The 18,692-nt window shown below is 36.0% G+C and overlaps 1 protein-coding gene across 1 annotated transcript in view; it reads right to left on the bottom strand.

Annotated features, from left to right (window-relative positions):
* CCDC148 (coiled-coil domain containing 148) overlaps nucleotides 1–18,692 on the bottom strand; it is a 279,517-nt gene that overhangs the window by 10,440 nt on the left and 250,385 nt on the right. The window lies entirely within an intron of this gene.

The following is an 18,692-nucleotide window of genomic DNA, read 5'->3' as shown; positions in this document are numbered from 1 at the left end:
GGGAATACACCTACATTTTTTTCATTGATGCATCTCACTCCACCCCCTTGCCACTCAGAATAAGCAACAGAGTATAGAGGAAAGAACAAAGAACAAGAGAGTCTGAAGAAGTGAATTCAAACCCTAGCTCTGTCCGTTATTATTTGTGTGACACTGATGAACCATTTAATTTTTTCATCTCTAAAAGAAGGGTATTGTATTAGATGGTCTCTAAGGTCCCTTCCTACTCTAAATATATCCCAAGCCTCTAACAGAGTTGTAGTCAAGGAAAAGGTGCTTTTATTGACATAGCCACGACATGAGTTTTTTAAAAATGTTTTCAAACCAAGGCCTATAATCTCCCATCTCTCACCTACCCTTGTCATATATAGATGTTTCTTATGCCATAATAAGGTCCTATTCAATTTTAATACAGTATAGGATAATTGAGTGTCTATAATGGTCCAATTAGAAGATACTCTGAAATTTCACAGTGATCATATCCTAATTTTCACAACAATCATAAAGTTTCACTTTCTTTGGAATTTATAGAAGTACTCTTGTAGCTACAGTAAGGTTTCAGGTTACTCTACTGTTAAAAATAAAAAGAGCTGACTTGTGTTTTGAAGAAAGACACTAGAGTTAGTGAGTGGCATTCCAGTCTAGGTCACAGGAAAGGATGGATCATTTGCTATATCTACTCTCCAGTAATTACCAAGATTAACAGGTTTCCCTAAAGATCATTTTGACAATTTAGTGAAGCAGAAGGTCCAGCCTAAATGTCTTCATTTTTAAGGACAACATTATTGAAATTGATCTTGAAGAAAATCTCTCTCTTTCTTTGCCTCTCTGTGTGTCTTTCTGTCTCTCTGCGCCTCTCTCTGTCTCTTCTGTCTCTCTGTCTCTGTCTCTGTCTCTGTCTCTCTCTCTCTCTCTCTCTCTCTCTCTCTCTCTCTCACACACACACACACACACACACACACACACATATACCCTGCTTTCTTTGTTACTTCTCCTGACTTGAAAAACCTCTTGGCAAAAATAAAATAAAATAAGGTATTCATACATTCAAGGAAAAACAATATTACCAAATGTATCATCTGGGGAAATTTCCACACAAACATTTTGTCATTTGAGCCAGTCACCTTTTCTTCCAGTTAAGGCATGGTTATGAAGCAAAGCATCAACAAATGGTTCAGCTCATTGACTGCTAAATACTGGTTGGTGAATTCCCAAACAGGAATCCTGGGTTCATCTCAAAACCTGTGTTTTTCTAGTTGTATCTACAGAGACTGAAAGTACTGCAAACTTTCAAGTCTTCTTGGGGAGGAGAAACTTCAAACTTCAAAAGCAGCAGCTGCTGTAGAATCAGGTGCAGCATTAACTATGATCTGAAGGGGATTTGACTTAAGCCTTGGGGCCAGAACACAGTTGCCCTGACTTGAAGCTTCATTGTAGAAAGGTAGATTTATCTATCATTTAGAAGCCCATTTCCTGCGTGCCTGACCCTCAAAGGGATCAGTATTCAAATGCAAATGGTTTTGTTAAACACCTTGAAGTGTAGTAACAAACTCCCTTTGCTTCAGAAAGTGTTGGACAAAAGGAATCTCCTCCTACCTTATTCTCCTTTTGAAGCCAAAGCTTACTACAACCTCAAAAGAGGACACATTAAAGATTCTGCAAAGCAACAGACAGGAAGAGTGTCTACACAAGCTTTTTATTTTTCTTTTTTTTTTTTAAATTGGTTTGATGGGAAATGAACTAGAACTTGAAGTCCATGCAGGAGTCTTACTGATTGTAACTTAAATAATAGATATCCTCATTCTTATATTTCATATTTATACACACTTTCCACTAAAGCAGGGAAAGGCTGTATTACAAACACACAGAGAAATGGTAATTTTTGCTGAACCGCTTTTTCTCCCTTTTCTTTCTTTTTTATTTTTATTTATTTTTTTTTTTTTTTTGTTATAAGAGAAGGCTCCTGGGGGGGAAAAAGAGGGGAATCTATATTCAGAAGTGAAAATGATGTGAAAACAAAGAATATCAATAAATTCTTTCTAAAAAAAATATACAGAAGAAAAATAAATACTATCAAAAGCTCTCAGCCTGAGGTAGCCTTTTATTAAAAGAGGTATGAACCACTTTCCTAGGAAGGATTTGTGCAGCTCTAAGGGGTGAATTGTCTTTTATCCTTCCATAAAGAAAAGTTTGCTCTCTGACAAAAAGTAAACTGCCCCAACCCAGACTCCAGGGCTCCAAAGTAAAAAGACATAGAAATAAACTCAAGAATAAGGATTTTAACTCAGAAGTTCTGGAGCTCAAAGATGATGGCAAGGAGGATTAGGATTAGGTTTAAGGAGGGGAGCACTGAAAGAATATTACAAATACCATAGTTAATCTATTCCCAAAATAGTAACAAATAAAATACTTGGTCTAATGATCTTTCTGCATCTTTTCTCTGATATCTTTTAAGTTTAAAATGTTAGCTAAATAACAACATGGATTTTGATGTGGCCAAAAATACAGCAAGGGCTATAACAAGCACTTGCTGCTTTAAGCCTATAATTATTTAGATGCTCTTATGAGAAAAGGTTTCAATAAGTGAAGGATTTTTTGATGAACCACTTCTTTACTAAACTCAGTTTTCTAGAATCCCCTGCCCTCTTATCTAATTGCCAATCATGCTTTGCCAAACCTCAATACTGGATTACTCCTAACATTTACTCTCAGGATTTTTATTCCTATGCTGCTGAACAGACCTGGAAAAAATCATGAAACCGTATTGCTTGGGTTCATTGCAATTTTTTATAATCTCAATTTAACCTCGCTGCAGCAAAGCAATCTTTACACCTCCCTAACTGATTTACTATCCCAAGCCTATCAGACAATTCTCACTAGATCCTCCCATTTATATTTGTCTGGCCTCACAAGTCACTCTCTTAGTAGTAAACATTGACTCATACTATCCAGAAAAAAAAATTGAAGTCATTCATTGAGATCTCATTCTATCTTCGTTCACATATCGTCTCCCATGATCTTCTTAACATCAGTCTTACATTAAGAGGAGGGCTTCATCTTTGCTGAGGCCAGTTCCTCCACAACTAAGTAGCTCACTTGGGTAATGTCAGGCTTAAAATCAGGAAGACTCATCTTCCTGCATTCAAATCTGGCTTTAGAAATGTGTTTGCCTCAGTTTCCTCCTCTGTAATATGAGCTGGAGAGGCTAATGATAAAAGTATCACTCCTTTTCACTGTATCACTGACAAGAAAATGTTGACATACAGAAGCCACCTGACAGTGGCTGCTGGAGATCCAATCCAGACCTGCAGAATAGATCTTCTTCTGTGAGAGGATGATACAAGGAGACTGAGAGGCAATTGCTGTTCTCTGACCTCCCCACTGAGAGGCCATTGTATTGTCTGACCTCTTTCCTCTTCCTTCTGCCTCCAATTTATTTCATTCCTAGTCCGCAACACCTATGTTGTAGCAGGTGTTGATCTTGTGAGATATCATGGAGACAAACTTTCAAATGGAGAAGAGGACTATAGTCAGAACAGGTATTTAAGACTCTCATCAATCTCCTGGCTTGGCCTTTTGATGTGTTGACCCATTTAATTACCCTGACTAAAAAAGTCTTACTGGGGCTCTTCTTCCTTTTCTTCCCCTCCAGTTACTGAAGGAACTCTGGAAGAATCCTACTCATGAACAACTTCCTTTTATAGGAACCCTTTCCCAATCCCCCTTGATTCTGGCACTTTCCTTTTGTTGATTATTTCCAGTTTATCCTATATGTAGCTTGTTTTTATCTAATTATATTCATGTTGCCTTCCCCTTTTAGATTGGGAGGTCTTCAAGAGCAGAACTCAGAAACCTTTGGAAATAATCAATTTTTGCTACAAAAGAGGCACCCACAGCAGTCCTTCATCAAGGAGACAGTGTGATAGAGTGGGTGAACCTTCCAGAACAACCAGAACAAAGACTTACTCCTTACCCAGTACTTGTGGCTAGAATTTTATTAAAGGCCATTAAACGAGTAGTACAATTATCTGGGATAAGACCTGACAAGACATATACCTTTTATACCAATGCACAAATTAATGAATGCTGTGAAACCATTCCAGAGTAGCAAATTTTATTGACCATAACTCCAAATTTTACACAACGATCTCCATTAAAGATAATCCAGCTATTACATAATTGGCAATGGATTCTTGAAGAAAAGGTTTCTAAAGTTCCTCTTAAAGGACCAACTATCTTTACAGATGCATCCAAACATAACATTTGTGTTGTATACTCTGGTGACTTAACTATAAAAAAAGTAGTCAGAACTCCTTTTCAGTCTACTCAGCAGAATGAATTGTATACAATCATGCTAGCTCTTATTTATTATCCAGGAGATGTAAATATAATATCTGATTTGGCCTATTCAGTAGGTGTGGTACAAAGAATTGCCACAGCCCAAATAAAACTTGTAACTTCTAATATACATCAACTCTTTAAGGAACTTCAAGAGCAACTGAGAAAACATCCAGTTAAAATTTATATCTTGTATATCCACTCTCATAGTGGACTTCCAGGTCCTATTTTTTATGGAAATTCAAAGGGAGATCACCTTCTAACCGTGTTAGCCAATACTCCTTTATTTCAGGAAGCCCAAGAATCTCATTCTAAATATCATCTGACTGCTCGAGATTTACATTTACAATTTGGAATAACAAGAGAGGAAGCTAGGAGCATAGTAAAAACCTGTACAGCTTGCCTTCTTTTCCACGCTCCTATGCTCCCTCCAGGGAAGAACCCTCATGGTTTGAGATCCAATGAAATTTGGCAATGGATGTGACCCACTACAAATCTTTTGGTTGTCTGTCTTTTATCCATCTTTTATCTAAGACATCTTTTCAGGATTTACTTTTGCAATACCAGAGACAGCCCCAGTGATCACTGAATTCCTTCAAGCTTTTGCAAATATGGGAATGCCACAAGCAATAAAAATAGACAATGGACCTGCATACACTTCTAAACATTTTGCATATTTTTGTGCACAATATCAGATTTTACACACCACTGGCATACCTTTTAATCCTCAAGGACAGGCAATAGTAGAGAGGAGAAAGAGAGACATCAAGACATTCCTTCAAAAACAAAAGAAAAGGGGAGCCACAGGTAACCCTAAAGAACTTCTAAACTTAGCCCTTTTCACTATTAATTTTCTCATTTTTGATAAAGATGCACTGGCTCTGGCAGACAGGTTTTATAATGCACTGGGAGGGCAGTGTCCAGTGTGAGCAGATCCACTATCTTTAGATAATTTTCAGGTGATGTGGAGAGATCCAGAAAGTAGTGAATGAAAGGGACCAGATAGTTTAACATGAAGTAATGGATAATCAATTGATTTTGGACTATCTTTTGGCTGTTGAAGGAGGTGTACATGTGATTGTTATTTACATACCCTCCTTCTAGGACTTATGGAAATCTTTTACAATACCATGTTGATTCATATTGTTTGTTACATCACTACTTGCATGTATAATTCATGTTTGTTACCACACTGAGCCTGTACCAGCTGTGTGTGTGTGTGTGTGTGTGTGTGTGTGTGTGTGTGTGATGGGGGGTGTAAGGGTCCTTTGGAAAGGTCAGGCAAGCACAGTTGAGATGGAATAGGTATCCCCGAATGTGACTGGAGTTGAGTACTTAGGATCTTTCTTTGTGGGTGAGACCTCCAGCCATGACGGGAATCCCAAAATCTCACTCCGAGATCTCCTCAAATTCGGGAGGTAACCTTCATCATCGACTGGAGGAATCCACCCTTTTTTTTAATAGTCTCTTTTGCCACTTGGAACTTGGCTTGGGGAGAGGTACTAAGAGTTCCAGGAGGTCATAGAGCAAGGTGTAAAACACGTAAATAAAGTCAAAGTTTGTTTGCCATAAACTCTCGGGTGCTCTATTGTACTCAAACTGTGTCCATATGAGATAGCAGCTGGAGGACTCTGGAGACCTCAAAATAGAGGTAAGATTTGATATTATATTTACCAGAGATTTCTCTGAACAGGGCTGGGATTAGGATCAGTTAGCGAATATTGAGTAAAAAGATCTCAATAGGCGTGAGCCATCACTACTAGCCTGTGTTATAGTACTACGTACTTGTATAATATCTCCCATGCTAATGGGATTATGTATTCCTGTTTCAAGTTCAGCCCAGAGGAAACCCACTAACAATATCCGGTTTGATTCTCCATTTCCCTTTTGGTGTTTTTATCTCCCTTCCTGAGAAGTCAGGGAAGGCATGATTACTTCCTTTTGGGGGCTCTCACCTTCCTGAGCAGTCAGAGAGGGCATGACTACCTGTATTCTAAAACAAAAGAAAGCAGGAGATGTAGAGCATTGAAACTCTGAAAAGGTATACTTAAGACTCAGTATAGTTGATGAAATAATAATTCTCTAGCTATTGATGTATTTACTCTAGTCAAGTACATATACTTAAGGTAATACTCTCCTGTAATGGCTCTCCTGACAAGTTGGCACATGCACAAGTGTGGTTGGGCATGCTCTGTGTGAGGTAGTGACATAACTGTACTGGAGTAGTTAAGGGAGTCACTGATACAGAGGACCCTCTCTCTCAGCCATGCTCTCTCAGCAGCAGCTCTAAACCACAGAGAAGACATCAGGCTCCAGACTCCATCTTGGATCAGCCATGTGGTGGCTTTCCTGCCTTCTTCACTTCTCCACCTAAAGACCAAGGTATCAGGATGATCCTGATGTCCTCCAGAGAGCTAGCCTGAACATTACAAGAAAACCCCAAGATGAAGAGTCATATATGACTAAAAATGACTGAACATCACTCTCACTCTCTGATCTTTATTTTGTCTTCAACTCCTGCCCTGTTGCTTACAAGAACATCCATGTCTCCTTCATAGTTAAAATAAACAAACAAGCAAACCCTGACTTGGCTTTCCTATATGACACCTCACTTTCTCAATTAGACTTCTTCATAAAACTAAATGGATTTTTCTAAAGCACAGGTCTCACTGTGTCATCTCTTTGCTTAATAATCTCCAGTGAATGTATGTCATCTCCAGTTTAAAATAATAATAAAAAAATTTGTTTAACCATTAAAGCCCTTCACTTGTTGGCTCCTCCCTATCTTTCCAGTCTTCTCACACTTTTTTTCTCTTTCATGCATTCTGTGGTCCAGCCTCACTGGTATCCTAGCTATTCTTCACACATGGCAATCCATCTTTTGATTCCATGCCATTGCATTGGTTGTCCCTCATGCCTGGAATGCTCTCCATCTCACTTTCTCTTAGATTCCCTGGTTTCCTTCCAGACTCATTTCAAATTCTACTTTCTACAGATGGCCTTTCTTAGTTCATCCCAAGCTGGTGCCTTCCCTCTGAGATTATCTTTTATTCTGTATATATCTTGTATACACAGAGTTATTTATTGATTTCCCCCCCAAAAAATGTGAAAACTTTGAGGACAGGCATAAGGTTTTTGCCCCTCTAGGATGCCTGGCACAAAGTAGGAACTTAATGTTCTTTTAACTGATTGTCAAGAGAGAAGTAAGTCCATGGGAAATGTCTAAGATTCTATGCCTACTTTTTTGGTCAGTGAAGGACCTGTGATGCTAAAAGCTTAACTCCTCAATGACATAGGCCAGTTGGATAAATAATATCATGATTTCTGGGGTAACAATACATACAAGCAAGAGGAGCATGCAAGTACAGAATTAATCTCAGAGCTGAAAAAATCTTCTAGTATAATTCATTTTTATACATGAAGAAACTGAGATCCAGAGAAGTTATTTACCTAAGGTTAGGTAATAGCTAGTAAGTTAGCTTATCGCTAGTAAGGACTAGAATGTGAAACCTCACATTTGGTAGGTTTTTTTTATTTATTGGAGGTGGGGTAAATCACTTATGAACTATATGGAAATCCATTTGTAACTTTGGGGATCATCACATAGATTTGTGAACAGAAATGTTATTTACAATTACAGTATGATTGGAAGTATTATTTAGATAAGATCATTGTATGAATTTGAGTGTATGTTAAAACTATCTGACATTTTTAAAATCATAAAGAGAATTGTAAATCTACTAGGTACTTTGAATTTTTCAGAACTTTGTCAGCACAGATGTTCGTTACCAACATAAATTCACATATTGAAATCTCTCTACAATTTGGTAGATTTTCTTTGCTATTAGGAAAAAAAACTCATAACCAGATAGCTGCAGTAATAATTATAATCAGACAGGTTGGTGACTTTGGTCTTCTTAGAGCAAGTAGTTATCAGACTTGAATTTGAGTTTTAGTGCCATGGTGGTCCTCACCTGATCTTAAATTTCATTGGCATGACCTTTGTCATCATCAGAGCAGGACTGGTATGATTCTCACAGTGATACTTTTGTGGTCTTAAGACATTTCTAATAGACTTTTTAAAACTTGTTTTTTGTATAATACTTTTTCCCACAAAGAGGTTGCATCATAACTTTTATTAGCTGTACAGGAAAGGAGTCATGTTGAGAATTTGCCCTCAATATTGATAGAATGCTTAAATTCATCCACTTTGTATTACAAACTCAGAAAATGCTTTTAAAAGCTAAAAATTGAAAATTGAGCTTAGTTGATTAATTCTATGCTACTTTTTTTTTTAAAAGAGCACATACAATTTCTGATAAGCATAATTTCACTTAAAATGTTTTCAGATTCATAAATATTCAAAACAAAACAAAAATACCACATTACTGGAATTGGGACTTTATAAAGCCATACTTCTAATATGTGCAACCGCATTTTCAGTCAGTGATGAATGATGCTCTTTACTTTATAAAATAGCTACATTTCACCACTTGGATTTAACTATATTTAGCCTCTGCTAATGATAACAACAAATAACAAATGAAACATTTTAGTCTGTTCTCATTATTAAGAAGATACACATCAAATATCGAATGCCTCTGTCTCTGCTTGTGGTAGGGATGGCATAGTAACTGTGACAACAAAAGAAGCCACAATCCTTTCCCTCAAAAAGATTTAACTGAATAAGAATAATAAAACTTGGCTCCTATGATACTGTCAGAAAAACCCCTTTATACTCCCTTTCTTCCTTCCCAGGCCTCTTACAACTTTTGTGCAAATCAAACATCAAAGGGGTCACAGATTTAAACAGTGATTCAGCAGCCCACGGCAATGAAGTCAAGTCTGATTTTCTATTAACATAGAAAATGATTAGAAAAGAGCTTTCATCATCACCCTACAATTTAGCATTCTTTTCTCCTGAGGTAAAACCAGCAGAAGTAGAACAAGACTTTCTCAAGCACCTCAGGGAACACCACTGTTTTAAAGTAAACCTACTACTTAAAAATCAAAAATACATTTTAAAAAATCCTCATAAAGAGCAAATTTCCTAAATTGAGGCTTTTAAATACCTATATATGTAAAAATGAAATACTTTGTTTTTTCTTTTATATTATATACACATATATGTATATATTTTATACACATATACACATTATATTATATACACACATTATATTATATACACAATCATACTGTACATAAAGGGGACACGCACATATATATTTCTTGCATATAGGTGTATTTATACATACAAGTACCTATATATAATTATATATGTTTAGGTACATATATAATGTAATATATATGTATATACAATAAAAAAACATGTTCTGTTTTTGACACATATTCACAGTCTACTGTAAAGAACTTATTTAAGGCTCCTTCCTAGAGGGTTTAGTACTTCCCTAGTTGTTTTTTCCCTTTCAAGTTTCAACTTTTTTTTTTTTTCCTTTGAGGCTGTTTTTCTTAAATTGGGCCTCCCACCAACTTTCTTCTGTAACTATGGACTGAAGGGTGGAGTTCTGGAATGGAAGCTTCTTTTTATCTTCAAAGACAGACGCCCCCATGATTCAATGAATCTATCACATTCCCAGAGAGTGAGGAGAACTTTTCTTCCTTACTTTTCCTACTACATCTAAGAAGAGAGAAAGAGAATACAGACCTTCTCCATCACTAACTTGACAAATTCTATTGCCTGAGGTTCCATTTTGAGGAAGAGAGATACCAAAACTAATATCCTCTAAAAACAGCAAAATCAGGCTGAAAGACAGACATGTGGGCCTATATGCAGTGGTCCAATGACAGACTGATAAGAAGTAACACAAGTGAATCAGGCATTCTTTTGACTAACCTATTAGGTAGTTCACATTACCAGAATAGATATTAAAAAGTTGGCAAAATTCTTTAACATCATTTTAATAGCCTTTTATTTACAGGTTATATGTATGGGTAACTTTACAGCATTAACAATTGCCAAACCTCTTGTTCCAATTTTTCACCTCTTACCCCCCACCCCTCTCCCCCAGATGGCAGGATGACCAGTAGATGTTAAATATATTAAAATATAAATTAAATACACAATTAAGTATACATGACCAAACCGTTATTTTGCTGTACAAAAAGAATCAGACTCTGAAAAATTGTACAATTAGCTTGTGAAGGAAATCAAAAATGCAGGTGGGCATAAATATAGGGATTGGGAATTCAATGTAATGGTTTTTAGTCATCTCCCAGACTTCTTTCTCTGGGCGTAGCTGGCCTTAATATCCTTTTAAAAACAGGCCCCAATCTTCTCATCCAAAGATGAATGTGGACAGAAATGAAACTGAAAGCTTGTACTTTCCTTTCCAATTGCCCTACAAGGATAAGAAGACTTTCTTTCCTCTATGAGGAAAAGGAGGGGAAAATCCTGAGGTAGATAGTTTACAAATTATAAATAGTTACAAATACATTTATATTTATCTATAAAAGTTTATATAATTACAGTGTTTTCACATATTTTGCTTATTATTATTCTTATGGTTCAAGAAACTAAAACAAAACAAAAAAGTCATTGCCCAGTATTATTACATAGTGATGGGTAACGCTCATTCTCAAATGTATGTCTTATTTATACTAAGCCTAGTTCTCAATATACCCCTGGTTTTAATATTTGCATTGTGGCTGGTTAGTTCGTATTTTAATGCTCTAAGAAGACCAAAGTATATTTTCTAGAAGAGACAAAGAATCTGTTAGAACTTTTCAAGGAGGTAAAGTAAAAATCTAAAGGTATCAAAAGACCAGGGAATAAATCTTGTATTAAAAGGTACATCTTCATTATCTGAATTGCAATGATTTGTCTTTGTTAACTGAAGTTTCTCTTTGTATCACATTGTTTTAAAAGAGGGGTGCAGGGTGGATTGTTAAGAAAAGTGGTAGTATTAAAAAAAGTAAATTTTTAATTTTCATAGTATTTTTTCTAAAAAGAATATAGCACGTATCAGAAGACAGATGGATATACATTTCCCTGCATTTAAAGAAAAAACCATAATTATGTAAACAAAGTAGATAAGGATCATCTCCATGCTAATAAATTTCACATAGAATATTGACATGAGAATCAGTGCACAAGAGATATCTAAAAAAGAATAGGCTGACCGTCTTATTCAACCCAAACCAGTGTATTTATTCTGTCAGTGCACAAATATCAGAGGTATCATTTAATCCAAGTATAAGAGGATATTTTTTTTCTACAAACAAGCCCATTTCTCCCTTATCCTGAAAAAAAGAAAAAATGAAAAAACAAAATTCACTTTCTTGCTATTAGCCAATGTTTCTTCAGTCCTTAGTGATTAAATACTTTGAAAAGATGTTTACTCTCCATTCTCTGAAGTTACCTATTAGTGATCTCTTCATTGCTAAATCCAATAGTCTTTTCTCAATCTTCATTCTCCTCAATCTCTCTGCAATTTTTGATAGTGTCAATCACCCTCTTCTTGATACTCTCTTTTTCTGGACACCAGCAATTTTCAGGACACCACTCTCTCCTGGTTTTCTTCCTAACCATTTAACAACCTCTTCCTTTCTTTACTCTATACCCATCAAGAACAGAAATTCTAAATATAAAAGGATTTTAGGGTGTCTTCTTTTCTTCTGTAATACATCATTTGAGGATCTTAAGCCCCTGGTGATATAATTAACACCTCTATGCTAATGATTCTCAAATGAACCTTTCATAACCCACTCTCTTTGTTGCCTTTCATTCTCACATCTCTAAATGCTCTGTAGACATTTCAAAATGAAGATTCAGTAGCTACATATACAACATATACAAAACCAAACTCATTATTTTTTCCCCTAAATCTTCTCCAAATCCTATCTTCCCTATTACTGAAAAGGGCAACACTATTATCCCAGTCCCCTAGGCTCACAACCTAGGAATCATCCCTGATTCTTCACTAATGTTCAATTGCCATATCCAGTCTGTTGCCAACAGCTTTTAAACATTTCTCAAACACAACCACATCTCTCCTTTGATATAGCCACCACTCTGGGTTTTCATTACTTCACAGCAGTACTGATAGGTCTCTCAAGTCTGCCCCAAGACTCTCCCCACTCCTATCTAACTTTATTTAGCCACTAAAGTGAATCCTAAAACTCAGGTTCAGTCATGGTACCACCATCACAGTACCCCCACCCCCCCTACTAACTAATTCCAGTGGCTCCCTATTGCTTTCAGAATCAAATAAGAAAATGGTCTGTTAGGCGTTCAAAGTCACAAACAGAAACTGGGCTGTTTGTAGATCAGCAAGCATTTTTATAAATGGCCTAATTTCTAAGCATGGGCCACAGTTCACATTAAAAATTCTGAGTCTTTTATAACACAAAACTGAATACTTCAATTACATGCAAGTGTTGGATCCATTATAGGCCAGGGTGGATTGTAGAGCTGCAATATCCTAACATATCCATCAGAAAGATTAACCAGTAGCAAATGCTCCAAGAGATAAAAACAAAATAACATTCCTCTGTGGAAGCTGTCAGCCCACACAGACCTTGAAGATACTAATGATAATCCTCCACCCTAAATGGGGGTTGCTCAGAATTGGAAGGGCTATACAGAATAAAGAGCCAAAATATTTTGACAAAATTAAAAATGTAATTGTTTAAGCTTATTAGACTCATACTTGGGATTTTTTTCCTTTAATTAATTACAAATGGAGAAATATTCAAAGAAATAGTCATATACATATGGCATATACAATAAGTCATACTTATAGATGAAAATATAATGTTCTGTTTGTATTTAATTCCTTTCCTTTCTTTTCTTTCCCCTCTGGTCCCCTCCTTTCTACTCTTTTGCTATCCATTTTCCTTTCCTGTTGTATCTACACCTCCACTTCCCTCCCCACCAGCCTGAGTCTCCCTTCCTTTATCAGGCTAGAAGTACAGCTGGTCCAACACTGATCATATGGGAGTTTTGATCTGCTCTGTTTCTGACCTGAGCCACTTCAATTCTCCTTTAGGCAACCTGGTGGCTACAAATTGGAACATATTTGAAAAGAAAAGGATTACAATTTTAAATCAGAAAAAAATTAAAGAAACAAAGTAGAGATTATGAGGAAATTTATGAGGATTTAGAAAAGTCCATTTTTCTCCTACAAATACCTTCAGAGAGATTGAGGAGAAAAAATAAATGCATCCAGAAGAATAATGAAAATATAAACAAATATAATCAGCTATCAAGCTCCTCTGTTCTGTCAAGGGTTGCACAGAAAGATTACATGGTAAATAGAAAAATACAAAGTATCTCAGACCTGGTCTAGCACCAAGCCATGAAGAGACAACCCAGGAGGTCTCATCTCCAAGAGATAAGGCCAGGCCAATGTCCAGCAAGGAAGAGGAAACCCAGGGTTCTCCATTTCATAATAGAAGATGGGGCTAGATCAAGAAGCCCACATTTGACCCAGAAAATACAGGCAATAGTGGCCTAATCCAGTATTTAGGGGTCCTGGCCCAACCCAATATCCAAGAGAAAGAGCCAAACAATTGTGCCAAAAGGTAGGGCCTATTTTTTGCCATCAAATTTTGAATTAGATGGTCTCTGGCCCAGGGAGAAATACAAGAGCACTATTTAACTCAAGCATAAGTCCTGAATCTAGAAACTGAAGCTGGAAATATGAATAAACACTGAATAGAATTGAAAACAACATTGAATGCAAAGAAAACATAGGTTGGACTGTGAGAAGCCTAGAAGATAAGCCCCAAAAAAGAGTGAATCCATAACAGATCCAAGTAGTAACTTAAAGAAAAGAATATCCTGGTGCCTAGAATAGCTAGGGAGGAAAAAAAATGACAAGAAGAATCAATGACTTCAATTATACAGTAGTAAATCTTACCAAAGAATTAAACTGCCTAAATGTTGGAATGGACAAAACAGAAAACAACTCTATTTCAATAAATCATAAATGAAAATAGCACAAATTTCTTGTAACTAGAGTGTAATATGAAAATAGGAAGAATTTAGCTTTGGCGGAAGCAGTTCTAGTATCAGCAGTCACATAGTTCAAGAAATATATTACAATGAAATGAGGCATTTGAACATCATGAAGCAAATAACAAAAAAAGTCTATTTTGTCCTAACACAACGAAGATAAATAACAAGAATACTGTGGCACTAAGCTTCTATAGACACAGACCCCCTCATCTTCATATGGAAATGTATCTGATCATCAGGAAAGATATAATGAAGGATTCAATGATTCAAATGGTCTTCAGAAATCACCCAAGTCTGAAAGGCCCTGACTGCCTTTAGCTGGAAATTTCTATGCTTTTAATTGACTGGAAAGCTACATGGAAAAAGTTCAGTCTGGGGTTAGCTTTATCCTTTTAAGAAAAGCTAAACTCCATTGAGGGTGGGATGGAGGAGGAGCTACAGTGTCTCCCATGTTGTGATTGATAAGAAAGAAAGTTGCATCAGAAAAATGCTGGAGAATGTTAGTCTTATCACAACCTTCTTAAAGAAATCCCAAATGATAACTGTGAAAACACAGTAAAAATCTACAATTTTCAGGTCAAAATAAAAATACTTTAGGTAGTACACATTGAAGTAAGCCAAGAAAAGTTCAAGTACCAAGGAATCATAGTCAAGAACATAAAAGACTTGGCAGCTAACATCATAAACAAGAAAAACATATCATATTCTAAATAGACAAAATATAGAGATTTACTAAGAGTAACCTCTCTGAGAAAATTGATACTACAAGAGTAAAAATGATCCTTTAATGAAATAAAGAATTTACAAGTATTTCTGATGAAAAGTCCAGAACTAAGGAGAAAAATTAATGTCAATGAAGTGAACTCATTCATAAAATGGTAAAAGGATAGCAGAATGAATTAGATAGCAGATTCCAATGATATATTATTTATAAGAAATGCACTTAAATATTCACAAAAAGTTAAAAGCAGGGGTTGGAGTACATTATATGAAGCTTCAAGTGAACTCAAACAGTTCAGTAGCCATCATGATTCCAGAGAAACCTACAGTATTTAAGTCCACCATTAAAAACACAAATAGGGAATTACATTATGCTTAAAGAAAAAATAGCAAAACAATATTGATACATGTACATTAAATAGCACAGAATCTAAATATATAAAGAAAAATTAATTATTTCAGAGAGAAATTGACAGCAAAATATAATGAGGGGATCTGAATGTACCTCTTCCAGACAGAGAGAAATCTAATTTTAAGGAAGATAAGAAGTTAAGAACCTGAATAGAACAAGAGTTTATTTATATGTATGCAACTGTATATAAAACTTGTAGAGGGTCACAGTCAGTGGGAAAACTGTGGGTAAGGTATAAAACCCTTCAGCCCACAGGGAACCTGCTAACAATGTCTGGTTTGCCTCCCATACAATAGCAAGTTGTTTATGTAGTCCCACATGTACAGTGTTGTTTTTGTTACATTATATAAAGGGGAAAGTCCTTGAAATAAACAGACTCCATTTTTCTACCATCCTTGAGAGTCCTGTTTCATCTCTTCTCCACTAGGAAGGCATATTTTAATCACCATGGTATGGGGGCTCTAGAAAGCAATGATATGTTTTGTCACCCCAACTTGGGGGCTGTACAAAGCAGGACACACATTTGTCACCCAAACATGGGACTCTAGGTGAGAGGTCTTTTTTTTTTTTTTTTTAATCAAAGGGGGATTTTTTAATTTTTAGAATATTTTCTTTTTTTTTTTTTTAATTTAATAGCCTTTTATTTACAGGATATATACATGGGTAACTTTACAGCATTAACAATTGCCAAACCTCTTGTTCCAATTTTTCACCTCTTACCCCACCCACCCCCTCCCCTAAATGGCAGGATGACCAGTAGATGTTAAATATATTAAAATATAACTTAGATACACAATAAGTATACATGACCAAAACATTATTTTGCTGTACAAAAAGAATCAGACTCTGAATTATTGTACAATTAGCTTGTGAAGGAAATCAAAAATGCAGGTGTGCATAAATATAGGGATTGGGAATTCAATGTAATGGTTTTTAGTCATCTCCCAGAGTTCTTTTTCTGGGTATAGCTAGTTCAGTTCATTACTGCTCCATTGTAAATGATTTGGTTGATCTCGTTGCTGAGGATGGCCTGATCCATCAGAACTGGTCATCATCTAGTATTGTTGTTGAAGTATATAATGATCTCCTGGTCCTGCTCATTTCACTCAGCATCAGTTCGTGTAAGTCTCTCCAGGCCTTTCTGAAATCATCCTGTTGGTCATTTCTTACAGAACAGTAATATTAGGTGAGAGGTCTTAAACAAACCACCTTGACTGACTGTGATCAGCCGAGTTCAGTGGAGAAGTCCCCATGACCCTGAAGGGTAAGTATAGAAATAGGGAAGAATCAGTAAGGACTAATCTAGTCCCTTTCATTTTTAACTGAAATGAGGCAAATATTAAGAAATGAGCCTCCCTACCAACGCAAGTAAGAAGCTTAGTTAGGTTAGAAGCAGTTTGTTGGTAACTCACAAACAGATCACTGAGTTTTCTCAGATGCTCTGGAGTATACATCTCTGTGGCTTTGTAGAAGGAGAGTTTGGAGCCAGAGATGTGGAGAACAGCTAACTGAATACAACGGAGTAAAATTGTTTTTTAAGGAATCCTACAAGTTTTAAAACAAGGAAAGATTTTGACTTGGGTGGTCAAACCAGGAAGTATAAGGAGAAAAACAAGCAGATAGTTGATGCCCATAGCCCTAGAGAGTACAGCACATAGGACAGAGCTAAGGAAGCTTTTTTTTTTTTTTTTTTTTTTTAAGCATTTTACTGATTTCACTGGCCAAGGATTATGGCAAACACCTGTATGTCTGGCTTAGGAGGATCAATAGCAGCTGAACTTGGTGCTGCCCCTTTGGGGTGAAGATGTGGGGATGGAGAAGAGGATTTTGCTCCTTTTTTAGTGTAAAATAAAAGGATAGACATAAAGTAGATGAATGTGGGGGAAATTATCTTTCAGATCTATAGAGAGGAAGATTTCATAACCAAACAAGGGATAGAGATAGAATGAATGCAGTTAAAATGAGAAAAGAAACATAATGGTCAGAGTGGGATGTCTTTGTAACAAGTTTCTTTGATAAATATCTCATATTCACTATGTATACAAGAAACTGATCAAAATTTATAAGAGCCATTCCCCAATAGATAAGAAAAATCAAAGAACCATAATAGCTGTAGCTTGCTTCTCCTGGATCTTTAAAGGGCTACTTTCTTTCACATATTCTTGCCAAGCATACAGTAAATATCAACAAAGCCTGGCTAGTTTGAAATTTATGGGTCATTATGGGTCATTATGGGTCATTATTAATCTTTGACCTCTACCTAAAAAACTGCCTTTTCTCTAGCCTACTGCCTACATGGCCCCAGGTATGTCATAGAACCAGCACACTGGAAAAGAGTCAGGATGCCAGTTACTCTAGCATAAATTCTTCTTGAGCAATCCCTTTTAAGGAATTGTAGAGCAAAACCTTCCATCAAGTATTAGCGACAATATAGGATTTGTGAAAGAGATCTAATCTGATTTGTGGGTGTTGCATCATCAAAAATCTCTTTAATGTTTATGCTTAATTACATTAGATAAAATATTCTATTTTGTAAGGTTAAAAAAAAGGAGAGAGAAATGTTTTTGAGAAAAATATAGGACCATATTTCATTAATAATGACTATAAAATAGCTTAGGTGTTTGCAACTTTAAGATCTAAACCAAAGCACCATCAAGTAGATACCAAGTTATACTAAGTAAATATTTTCAAAGTTCCTTGGGGAAAATAAGCTGCCTCCTGAATTTTGAAGTTGCAAATCTAAGCTTTGTAACTGAAGATGATGTTATAATATACACATTGAAACATATGTAATAGTGTCTGTCCTTCATTCATGAGAACCAAAATTTTATCATTATGTTACAATCAAGTTGCACTGTGACCAATTGTGACTGATAAAATCAATGTGAGCTCAGAAAGTTCCATCACAGATCGAACACAAACAATCTATGTGAACATTCAGGGTTGATTCTTTAAATTTTCCCATCTCACATTTCTTTTGGGCTACTTCATTCTGCTTTGTTTATAGAGCACAGTGCCTTCCTTGATGCAGGTATGCCTTGATAGATAGCTCTTTCCTAGCATATCCTATGTCACAATCAAGTCCAAAGTTTTTAAGAGAAACTTTAAGAATAATTTTGTGTCACTTTTTCTGACCACCATGTGAGTGTTTTCCTTGTGTGAATTCTTCAAAGATGGTTAAGCTAGAGCTATGTTTGACATTCAAGCAATGTCCATTGAGTTGTGCTCTCTGAAGAAGAGTTT

This window comes from Sarcophilus harrisii, chromosome 3 (genome assembly GCF_902635505.1).
Source record: "Sarcophilus harrisii chromosome 3, mSarHar1.11, whole genome shotgun sequence".
Taxonomy (NCBI): Eukaryota; Metazoa; Chordata; class Mammalia; order Dasyuromorphia; family Dasyuridae; genus Sarcophilus; species Sarcophilus harrisii.
The sequence above is the reverse complement of the archived record's forward strand: the minus strand, read 5'-3'. Positions and strand labels throughout refer to the sequence as shown.